Below are 12384 nucleotides of genomic sequence, written 5' to 3' on the forward strand. Positions count from 1 at the left end.
AACTTTTTGCCAACTTTGTTCGTAATTACAGGATTAAAAAAATGTCAGTTTTAGAGGCTTTAGAAAAGATTAAATTCTCAATAGTAGAAAAATAACTTTATTTTATACATTAATAAATACCAATTTGCATAAATCAGACACAGGTTTGTACCTTAGATGTAGGGCTGACACCTATTCCTATTCCTCATCAGAGACATTTATTTTAGATGGGTGTGGAATGTGTGCCTAATCCTGAATCATGTCATTTCTACTTTCTAAATCACATCAAGATCCAGATCCTTAGGAATACAATATACTGTGGGGTTTTTTTTATTATTGTTGTTGATTTAATCTCAATTCTTTGCTATCAATGGGCATTTTGCCATTGAATTCCTTGAGCACTGGACAAACCCCTCAAGGAATGGGAGTGTGTGAAGTCTTTACTGAAGTTAACCCAAACCTTCCATTTCTATGGCCTATTAACCACAGGAGACATAAACAAAAATACAAATCCTTCTTATAATTCAAGGACCTGCTTACGCAGGGGTGACTTTCCTGTCTCAGTTGTAGCTAAATGCACCATGAGATTAAGAAAAGGCTTTTCCCAAGCAGTTGCTGTGCAGGTACTTCATCCAACTGTGACGTGGCAAACTTTGCTGTTGGTTTACACAGTCCATGGTTTTAAGTATTTCTCAAATACTGCGCGACAATAATTAGCAGCCAGAGGCAAAATAATCATTGCTAGATTCATTTAATGCTAAATCCAAAACTAAAATATTTTGTGTTGGTTGAAATGTCAGACCTTATCTGCATTATTGTAAGATCAGATGGAAAAATAGGAGTGCTTTTAAACATCGCTCAGAATAAGCCTCCAGTTTGTAAATACATTAATCAGAATGTAAGGTGTGCCTTCTAGTGGATAGAGAGGGACAGCTGAAATGAGCAGGTTGAGCTAATATGTCGGCATTACTGATTTATGAGGGAGAGTTAATAAATAAATCAGAATTAAAATTAATAAATTGAATCAATGTTGAAATAATTTGGGTAAATATGAATATTTTAGCTCGATTACAGTCATGGGAATTTTTTCAGCAGAAAGTGGTTGATAATGCTTCTGGTCAAAATTTCTAATAGAGCAAAAATAAACCAGAGGAGATCTTTTCTTAAGGCCCATGATTTCCCTGAACAATTTCACTTTCTAAAGATTTCTAAACTTTAAGCCATCTTTTTGCATCTAAAAAGTTTTAAAAAGTTGCTTGCAACTGTTTTATGAATCTTGAAGTCTCATCCACACATGTTAGAGAAGCTACATAGGAGAGGAGATCTTCCCCCAGGTGGGTCCAAAAATGTGCATGACTGGTTTTCCTGCCCATCACACCACTGGAGCAATTTCATAGAATTACAGGATCTTAGAATGATTTGGTTTGGAAGACACTTTAAAATTCATCCAATTCAACCCCCTTGCCATGGGCAGGGACACCTTCCACTAGAATTTGTCATGTTCTACCTGCCAAGAAGGTTCTCCACTGAATTATGGTAAAGGACACTGAAGGATGTCAAACAGCCAACTTCTGCTTCATTGCTTTTCTTGTTGGTAGATTCGGAGCATTAGAAGTGGCTGAACAGATCTGATTTTTTTCTTTAAATTTTGAAAAAAAAAAAAAAAAGACATGTTCATCTCAGACCTTGTATGCCATGTTTCAACAAGGAGTGAATTTTTACGGTCAAATTACAAGCCCCTGAAAATAGGAGTTTATAATGGAAAGCCTGATACAACCATAACTATGGTATTGCAACTGCATCACTATAAGAAAATTGGTTTAGATAATATACTCTTCTGGAATGACTGCAGTTCTAAATGATCCTGCATCTCCATAAATCTAAGCTAACTCAGTAATTCAAAATTACTAAAATTTAAGTTTAGTACCAATAAGCAATAAACTTATGGCTATTGCTATAATAACCACTGGTCTGTGCTCCTTTATTTCACAGCAGGTGGTCTTTGGGCTGGTTTGCAGCCAGAATGAAAACACTTCCAACTAATTGAAAACTAATTCCTAAAGTTGAGCAGAGGCACATTTCCAAACTTTCACACAATTCCCTTTCACGAACAAAGAGCTTGGTTGTTTGGAGGTTTTTTTTCCTTTCCCCTTTTCTCTTTAATCAGTGCCTAAGCATATTGTCCCTTTTTGCACTGTTTTATACTAATATATTATATGATGACAGCTGACTCACTGTATTTCTGCAAACTGTCAAGGGAAATGCACTGAGGAGCATGTAAGTTCCTCTAAATACACTGGGTGCCTTTACATCATCCTGCTCACCCCCCAGTCTCTTATACACCTAAAACTCCAAATGCTAAAATCTCATGCCTGTCTCCTGTCAGACTGATCAGCTTCATGCAGGCACGACTTTAGTGACTGATTCAGGCCACCAGCAAATCAGAAGAAATGAGGTTAACAAAGTCTAATTCCACAATTTAGTAAAGTTTGAAATCTCATTTCTCTTCCTCTGAAGGACATTGAGGGGATGGAGCATGTCCAGGGAAGGGAATGGAACTAGCAAAGGGTCTGGAGCACAGGTCTGATGAGGAGCAGCTGAGGGAGCTGGGAAAGGGGCTCAGCCTGGAGACAAACATTTATAGAATGTGTAGTAAAGCACTGAAGCAGAGTGCTCAGAGAAGCTGGGGAGCTGCCATTCCTGAAAGTGTTCAAACAATAGGTGGATATAGCACTTAAGGACATGGTTTCATGGTGAACATGGTGGTGGTCCAGTTGGGCGGTTGGACTGCGTGATCTTAAAGTTCTTTTCCAAGCTTAATTAGAATGATTCTACGATAGAAGCAACACCCAGACTTTCATAACGGGGAGAGACACAGAATCATAGAATGGTTTGGGCTGAAAGGGCCCCTAAAGATCATCTCATTCCAACATCCTGCCATGAGCTGGGACACCTTGCTCAAAGCCAGATTGCTCAGAGCCACATCCAGCCTGGCCTTGAACACTTCCAGGGGTGGGGCTTCTTCTTGCTGGTATCCAGCAGCAAACTTTTGATAAATTGGCTCAGTTATTTAATCCTTCAAGATGCAACAATAAAAAAAAATAAATAAATACATTTGGAACTGGTTCTTCCATTCTTTAAACTCATGTATATTTGTTTTAAGTGCTTCTTGCTCCTTGCTGCTCCTTGCAGCCACAATACAACCTCCCAGGAAGCAAAATGTGAATCAGTAATCTTGCCAAAAAATAATTTAAAAATGGGTTTTATTTGCTGCCAACATTGCATGAGACTCTATGAAATACACTTAAGAAAAACCTGTTAGCTGTGTCCCATCAGGCTGAGGAAGGTGATCCTGCCCCTCTGCTCAGCCCTGGGAGGCACATCTGGGGTGCTGTGTGCAGTTCTGGGCTCCTCAGGACAAGACAGACATGGAGCTCCTGGAGTGGGTCCAGTGCTGGGTGGCAAAGATGCTGGAGGGCCTGGAGCATCTCCCTGAGGAGGAAAGGCTGAGGGAGCTGGGGCTGTTCAGCCTGGAGAGGAGACACAGCTGAGAGGGGCCCTCAGCCCTGGGTGTCCCTGTGTGCAGGGAGGGCTCCGAGCAGGGCCCAGGCTCTGCTCCAGGGCCCAGCAATGGCACCAGGGGAACGGGCAGGGACTGATCCCAGTGAGTTCCACCTGGACACGAGGAAGAACTTCTTTCCTGTGCAGTGACAGGGCACTGAACAGATTGTCCAGAGAGGCTGTGGAGTCTCCCTCACTGGAGATATTCCAGAACTGTCTGGACACAATCCTGTGCCTGGGTAATTCTGCTTCCAAGCAGGGGCTTGGACCAGATGAGCCACTGTGGTCCCTTCCAGCCTGACCCATCCTGTGTTGGGATAAGCCAGCAATGACTCCTGCCAGAGTTCTGCCTCTCAGACTGCCTAGCTAGAAACACTACAGGGTCATTATTATTTCATAAAATCATAGATTTATAAAATGTGCTGAGTTGGAAGGGACCCACAAGGATCATTGATTCCCACTCCTGGCCTAGTACAGAGCACTCCAAATCCCACCCTGTGCCTGAGAACATTGTAAAAACACTTCTTGAGCTCTGGCAGCCTTGGGCTGTGACCACTGCCCTGAAGAGCCTATTCCAGTGCCCAGCCATCCCCTGGGTGAAGAACTTCTTCCTAATATTGAACTTAAATCTCCCCTCACAAAATTTTCAAGCTACTCTCCACTCATCCTGGTTATTATCCTCATTATTTTGTTCTGTGGTTTCTGGAGGAAAAGAGCTGCTGCAGTTTGACTCCAGTTTACAATTTATTGCCCATCACACATATGTTGGCATGAGGGAGGGTGGGAGTGTAAAAGGCTGGGGTAAGGATGTTCTGGCAGCAGCACTGTGCTGTGTAAATGAAAGTGATCACTTTTTTCAGGGGACCTTTCTAAAAAAATCTTGCATGAGAACTTATGAGAATCTTATGGATAGCTGGGAATGCTCCAGGTAGTTATTTTCTGAATTCAAAGATATAGACTTTTCTTGTTTGTTACAGAATAAGGTTTAATCCCATACTCAGAAGTCAAAATATAAGGACATTTTCAGACATTTTCAAAGCCTCTGAAGGCCTGGCTCTGAACCTCAACCCTACAAGTGAGTAAACTGTGTGGTTTGACCTCCATGGAAGGAGTTCATAACAGTTACCATGGAATCATAGAATCACAGAATGGCTTAGGTTGGAAGGGACCTTAAGGATCATTTTGTTCCACCCCCCTGCCATGGGCAGGGACATCTTCCACAACCCCAGGTTGCTCCAAGCCTATCCAGCCTGGCCTTGGACTTTTCCAGGGATGGGACAGCCACAGCTGCTGTTGGCAGTCTGTGCCAGGCCCTCACCACCCTCACAGGGAAGAATTTCATCCTGCTATCTAATCCAAACCTGCCTTCTCTCACCTTAAAGCTATTTGCTCTTGTCCTGTCACTCCAGGCCCTTGCAAAAAGTCCCTATCCAGTTCTCATGGAGCCCTTTCAGGCACAGGAAAGGACTTTAAGTTCTCTCCACAGCCTTCTCTTCTCTAGGCTGAACAACCCCAACTCTCTCAACCTGTCCCCACAGCAGAAACAGCTTTGTGATCATAGGAGTGGCCTCCTCTGGCCTCGTTCCTGCAAGTGAGCATCTTTCTTGTGCATGGCCCCAGAACTGGATGCAGTATTCCAGGTGGGGTTTCACAAAAGCAGAGCAAAAGAGAAGAACTGTTGGGCATTAAATGGAAAACCTCATCAAACCGGGCTCATTCTCTGTGAAGTCTTCCCTTGTTGATGAACCACAGTAAGACTTTATCCTTCTCTCAGAGCCTCTTTGCCCCTCCTCTAGCAGGATGAAAATCTGGGGAGGAGGAGTTTAAATAGAGAAAACTCTACATAATTTAGAAGACAAGTACAAAAACACAAGTAGGAGATTCGTGTAGACACAGAAATAAGAGTCTCCATAAGAGCCAAGGTGAATGGCAAAGAAAGCCCTAGGCTGGTGAATCATCTTCCTGTTCTTAAATTGAAGACATTTGCAAAACCCAACTGTCAGTGCCTGGTTGGTGAGCAAAGGAGTCTGAATTCATCAAATGTAAGGACAAATTTTCTACCAATGGAAAACCACCATGCTGTTGACTTCAAGTCAAACTGTGCCAACTTGTGAATTCATCCCAAACTGGTAGCTCAGTTCTCTTTGGTAATGACCTTGAATAGATTCAGATTGGTGTGAAATAGATGGAAAATGGTCTGTAGCCTGTTATCAGTGCATTTCCCTACTTCCAGCCTTTAATCCCAGGAGAGTAGCAGAAGCAAAAAGGTTTCAAACTTCTTATGAAAATATTTTTCCACCATGCCTGTTCCCTAGCCCTGTCTGTTCTCCTTTCTCTCTGCATAAGCAGTTTTAGACTTTATTTAAGTGTCGCATTTCCAAGCGTTCACGACTCTGTACAAAGCTCGTCACACATCACTCATGCCTTATTTCACGGGTTGAGCTGGTAATTAGCATATTTCACAATTAGCCAGTGTATTTGCTTTGCTAATTTCATTCCATGATGAAGGTGCTAACTTGGCGTGAAGCTGTAATGTACTGGTTGATTTATTAAGCTTCCTCTGATGGATGAAAATCACATGCTGTGCCTTTACTGTCGGGGAAAGTTAACAACATCCATTTGTAAGAGATGGTATTTGAAAAGTGATGTTGGTGTGATTGAATGTGTGAATCTGTAATGAAGCCAAGTCAGATAGCTCCTTCCCCATAAAATAGTATTCTACTTCTGTGGTGGCTCCTTTTTGAAACTGGGCTTTTCTGCCCAGATTCCTCCCCTGAACTATGCACGTACCTAATACTCAGCAGGTGTTTAGCACTCAGGTTTGTTTCCAGCTCCTGTTTTCCAACAGCTGTAGAGGAGTCAAGTGCCTAAACCCTCTAAGAGTCACAATCCTAGAATGAGAGCTGACAGGACAAAGCATTTGCTGTTCTTTTCCTAACAAAGCTGCACATAAAATGAATAATTGACTAATCAGTCAATTTATCAATCAGTTCTCAGATTTTCAAGACATCTTTTTGAGAGAGACTCCCTTGTCCATGGTCTTTAGTTGTGAAACCTGATGCAGTTATGTCCTTCACTTTCTAAAGAAAAAAATTATTTTGTAGATTTAACTATAATGTTAAATTAATTTTGGTGAGTCAACTCTTTCTCCACAGAGCCCAGGGATAGACAACACAGGAGAGGGCTGGCATAGGGAAAGCTTCTGTGTTTTCATGACCAGTGTGTGATGTGATGTAGGAATACACGTGATGCTGGGCAGTGATGATGGGAGGAGCAGCTGAAGTGATTTTTTTCTCTGCTAATTCTGCATTTTGCTTTTTTTAGGATTAAAAGGATCTTTTCTACTCCAACCTGCACAGTTAGCCAGTCTGTATGTCATAATTTTTTTTTATCCATACTTTAAATATTCCTGATTTTAGCACATTCCAGAGAGGATCCATACTCACCTGAAGTGATGATTCTTGTAGAAGGATCCCACCTCACTTCATACTATTCTGTGGCTTATGGTTGAGCTATATTAAGTCCATTCTCCTTTTAGTTTCCCAATATTTTTCTTGATTATTTTAACACCTCTAAAGATTATGTGTTGTCTGAAGAAATGTTTTTGAAAGAGCACTTTGAAACTTCATATGTCTGTACACCCAGACTGAGCAGATTAAGTTCAATCTTTCTCTTAAGCCATCACATTTTATCTTCTATCTGTGTTTTCTCCGTGCATCAGATATGAGCTATTTACAAATCAGTATTAACCTCTCTTGTCAGCAGAATTTAGGGTTTCAAAGAAATCAGATTGCTCTGTATCAGAATTTGCATGTTTCACTACAATGGGAAAGCAGAATGAAAAAGGAAAGAAAGGGTTGCTAAGGCGAAGATCACAAGAATTAAGCTACCCCAGAATGAGAATTAATTTCATTTAAATGTTAAGTAAAATTCAGCAGATGAAGTCAGCATGAACTGATGATCTTCATGTTTTGCTCTGATTTTTCTGCCTCTCCATTCTCTCTGTGCTGGGTTCATCTTTGCTTTGTAAAGCACACACATACGATATTGTAACAGTACCAATAAAACCAAAAACTTGGATTCAGGAAAAATTCAAGCAAAATCTAAGATCTGTGTTTGCTTCTAAGGATGTGTGCACCTCCCCAGTCAAGAATGTGCTTAACTGATGGCACCTTCAGCAGCTTAAAGACAAACATAGATTCAGAACAGGTTGTTTTACTGGATAACATGTTTGCTCCTTCCTGAATTATATTAGCAGGTTTGGGACCAGGGTACTGCTCCCCTGCACAAGTGAAAGCAGTTCAGCGGGGACATATCCAATCTTTCCCAGTGAAAAGCAAGGGAAATGTATTGTATCAGGACCATTACTGTCCTTACTGACTCTGGAATGTCCTTCCACCAAAATGCTTTCCTGAGTCCCTTGCTCCCCTTACTCCTTTCTCACCACCCCATCCTTACCCCTTCAAGCTCCTTTTATTCCCTGGCTCAAGCTGATTCTGTAACTCAGCAGAAGGCAGGAGCTGCTGTTTCACACAAATGTCGCCTCAGTTCACACTTCCAGCTGGGCTTAGAGACCACAGTCATTAATTACTGTTACTCATGTTGTTGTTTATGCTCCAAGACCTGCTTTTTCACCCCAAAAAGAGTTACAAGAAGCTTAAGAGATGTCACTTGGCCAAGCTTGTATTGCCAAGGAGTGTGTGTGTCTCAGTATATTAAAGGTACCTTGACTGTTTTTTTGACTGATTTTTGCACTGCTGATTAGATTTAATTGGCCAGAAACCTAACCCACATACCAGATATGAAGTATTACGGAGAAAGAAGGAAATAATTTTCTCTAGGTTATGGTAAATGCAACTTTAAAAAAATATATAACCAGGAGTTGCTTAATTAAGTTAATCTGTCCAAGTGTTAACTATGTGCTGTTGTAATTATATAACAGTCATATGGACAGAAATATTTTATTTAAATATTTTTAGATTTAAGACAACCTTAAATATTTTTCTGTAATTAGCAGGTAAGCAAGGTATATTCCTCCTGCATTTTATATGAAAAATAAGGACTGTTTATGTTCTTAACTTAACTTTCTTAACTTTCTTACAACTTATTTCTTTATAACAATTTCAAATCACATCTCCATAAAGAAACTGACCTATCCCTGGGGCAGCCAACAGGCAAGGATCAAAATTCATGGGTTGTCAGGTCTGAAGGGCATCACTACCCTTCTTAATTTTTCTTAGTCCATTAGCTGGACATGTATTACAGAATGCATGTAGACGTTCCCTAGACTGGCAAGACCAATGATTTCCATGAGATTTTGACATCTTTTGCTGAAGAAACGAAGCCCAAGCCATTGAAATGAAGCTGAATCCAAACTGCTTTGTGTGATCAGGAGAGGAATGTGCTGGATCTCTTACTGAGACACAAAATAACTGGGAGAAAAACTAGAATTACCCCATAGCCAATACTTTTGTTAGAAGAAGGACTTCACTATCAGCATTCCAGTACCAAGCAGAAATCCTTTTGCATTTCTCCTGCACAGAACACAATAATACAGTACTTGAAAATGCATCAGAGAACATGGGGGCGGGGAGGGAATTTCTGAGACCTCACAAGTTTAATAATTATCCCAATTGCAGGTTTGTTAATGATCCAACATTTGAAGCTGCCCCTTGATGTTTGCAATCAGCAGGAAGCAAGGCTGGTAGTAACAGGTGATAGGGGCAATGCATGATACAATATCTAAGGAACTGAATAAAGGCAGAGAGATGGATCAGATGTGTAGATAGGGATGCCTGCTTGATAGAAATTTTAATGCATGTGCCTTCAAGTCTGACAAAGCAGTGTGCATAAACTGAGGTGGTGAAGGCCTGGCCTCTGGTTCCTGATCTTCTTTTCCATCATTAATCTACTACCCAATTGCATGGTTTCATCATTCCAGTATTAATCTCTAGGTGCCTTAGGCCTGCACCATTTTAGAGGCAGGGATGGGAAATGGAAGGGAAATGCTAGACAATAGAACTGACACCATGACAGGACAGATACAGTGATATAGCAATAGGACAAGGGGGGATGGCTTTAAGCTGAAGAAGGAGAGATTTGGATTAGATATTAGGAAGAAATTCTTCCCTGTGAGGGTGGTGAGGGCCTGTCACAGGTTGCCAAGAGGAGCTGTGGCTGCCCTGTCTCTGGAAGAGCTCAAGAGCAGCTTGGATGAGGCTTGGAGCAAGGTGGTCTAGTGGAAAATATCCCCGGCCATGGCAGGGGCTTGGAACTGGATGAGCAACTTTATTTAAGGTCCTTTCCAACCCAAGCCATTCCATACGTGTTTCTAGAGAGTGAATCTCCTGTAAGACAGGTGAATCCATAAGTCTGTTGGGGTAGAAGTAAAGGGGTTTGGTCAGTCAGGCTGCCAGCTGGGGAAAGGTGCAGACCAAAGCTGAGTGCTGTGTCTGAAGACGTGTATTGCCACCAATATTAACATATCCAGTTGTGAACCCTAATATGAAGGTTGGACTTTATGATCTTGGAAGCTTTTTTGTCCTGAATTATTTTGATTTGAGGTTTTATGATCCCACAACTGACTGAATCTTGGGGCATGGGAGGAGGAAGGGTCAGGCAGTGGTGAGTGGGCAAAAAAGAGCAGGACATTTCCTGTAGCTTGAAACTTTTCTGCAGTACCTCAGTTCTGGCTGAAGCTTTTACTGGCAGGTGCTGGGACAAAAGCATGAAATTGTCACTGTCCTGTTTGTGAGGAGGCAAAAGAGTACTGTGGGGGACAGCAAGGTATAGAATCTGCAATGAAGCAGGGTTTGCTCTTCTCTGCATCTTGCAAGCTTGTCCTTCATGAAGGAAGCATCTTTCAACAGCAGCCATGGAGAGAAATGTCAGAGGTAGCTGATGAAACTTCTGCTGGCTCTGACTTCAGTTCAACTCCAAATTGCATGAGGTCCAACTGGGAGAAGTGCCAGGTTCTATTTTTGGGTCGCAACAACCCCTGAAGCGCTACAGGCTGGGCCAGAGTGGTTGGAAAGCTGGAAAAGGACCTGGGGGTGCTCGTGACAGCAGCTGAACATGAGCCAGCTGTGCCCAGGTGGCCAAGAAGGCCAAAGGCACCTGGGCTGTACCAGCCATGGTGTGGCAGCAGGGCCAGGGCAGGGACTGTCCCCTGTGCTGGGCACTGCTGAGGTCACACCTCAAATCCTGGGTTCAGTTCTGGACCCCTCATGACAAGACAGACATTGAGGGGCTGGAGCGTGTCCAGGGAAGGGAACTGAGCTGGGGAAGGGTCTGGAGCACAGGTCTGACGAGGAGCAGCTGAGGGAGCTGGGGCTGTGAGAAACAAAGACTTCAGGATCTTCTTGTTCTGTACAACTCCCTGACAGGAAGGTGCAGCCAGGTGGGGGTCGGGTTCTCTTCCCAAAGAACAGGAGAGAGGACAAGAGCAAATGGCCTCAAATAGTGCCAGGGATATTTAGATTGGATATTGGAAACAATTTCTTCATTAACAGGGTGGTTAAGCATTGGAACTGCCTGCCAGGGGAGGCGTTGGAGTCACCGTTTCTGGAAGTGTTTAAAAAAACATGTAGATGTGGAACTCGATGATCTTAGACTTTTCAAACTTTGACGATTTTATGTTTCCAAACAAACCAGAATTGTTCCGTTTCCCGTAAGCTCCCCCGGCGCCACTAGATGGTGCTTTTAGCTGCTAAAACCCACATGGAACATCATCACACAGGAACTCCACAGCTTTGGGGAACAGGGATTTTTACAGGACAGAAAACTTATCCCGCATGAAGACAGACAGCCAGAAACGCGGATATATGAATAAAATAAAGTAAAAAAATGAAATGAAATGAAACGAAACGAAATGAAATGAAATGAAATAAAATAAAATAAAATAAAATAAAATAAAATAAAATAAAATAAAATAAAATAAATAAAATAAAATAAAATAAAATAAAATAAAATAAAATAAAATAAAATAAAATAAAATAAAATAAAATAAAATAAAATAAAATAAAATAAAATAAAATAAAATAAAATAAAATAAATGGAGTTCTCCAGGTACCCTGACAGCTGCTGCCAGCGGGGGATAATCTGGTCTGTCACAGCAGCGCCCTTGGGTGGTGGCACTGGCCGGGCTCCACTGGGGCTGCTCAGGCTGGAGAGGCTTGGGTCAGCCCTGGAAAAGCTGCATCAGCACAGATTGCCCTGGAAGAGCCTGACCTCGTGTATTTGCAGCCTCCCAGCCCATCTGGCTCCCAGCTCAGACAGCATCCAGCGGGATGCAGGGGCTGGGCAGCCTGGTGTCCTGCAGCTCTGGGGCCCAGAATGTCCCAGAACCACCACGGAACCACCAAGTACCCTGAGCAGCACAGCCATCCCTGGGGATGCATGTGCATTAGGAAAAGTCTCCAGTGATCCTGTTTACTCGATAGTTGGCAAGGAATATGTAAAAGCATCACTGGTTTCTCAACTCTCACTTCTCTCAGGTTGTGTCCCGGCCTGGCTGATGCTGCTTCTCTCCAGTCTCACTGGGCTGGACAGAAGACAAAATTGCAAAGTTTAGATCAGGAGGCTGGTGTTTCCTACAGTGTGCATCCATCAGTTTTTATTTCCATGGGCAGTTCAATATCAGAAGAAAATATGACACCTTTCTTGAGAGCCATCCCTCTGCAGAGAAGTCTGGACTTGTCCCACCCTGGGGAAAGTTCAATAAAACTGTTTATTTCACTGCTGCTGGTTGTAAAAGAGGGGAAGCAGATACTGTAGTGAGAATGGCTGGAACTGTCAACTTAATCTGATTAAGATTTCTCTGGAGAGAATAAGGAGTTTATGCTG

This window comes from Passer domesticus, chromosome 3 (assembly GCF_036417665.1).
Source record: "Passer domesticus isolate bPasDom1 chromosome 3, bPasDom1.hap1, whole genome shotgun sequence".
Taxonomy (NCBI): domain Eukaryota; kingdom Metazoa; phylum Chordata; class Aves; order Passeriformes; family Passeridae; genus Passer; species Passer domesticus.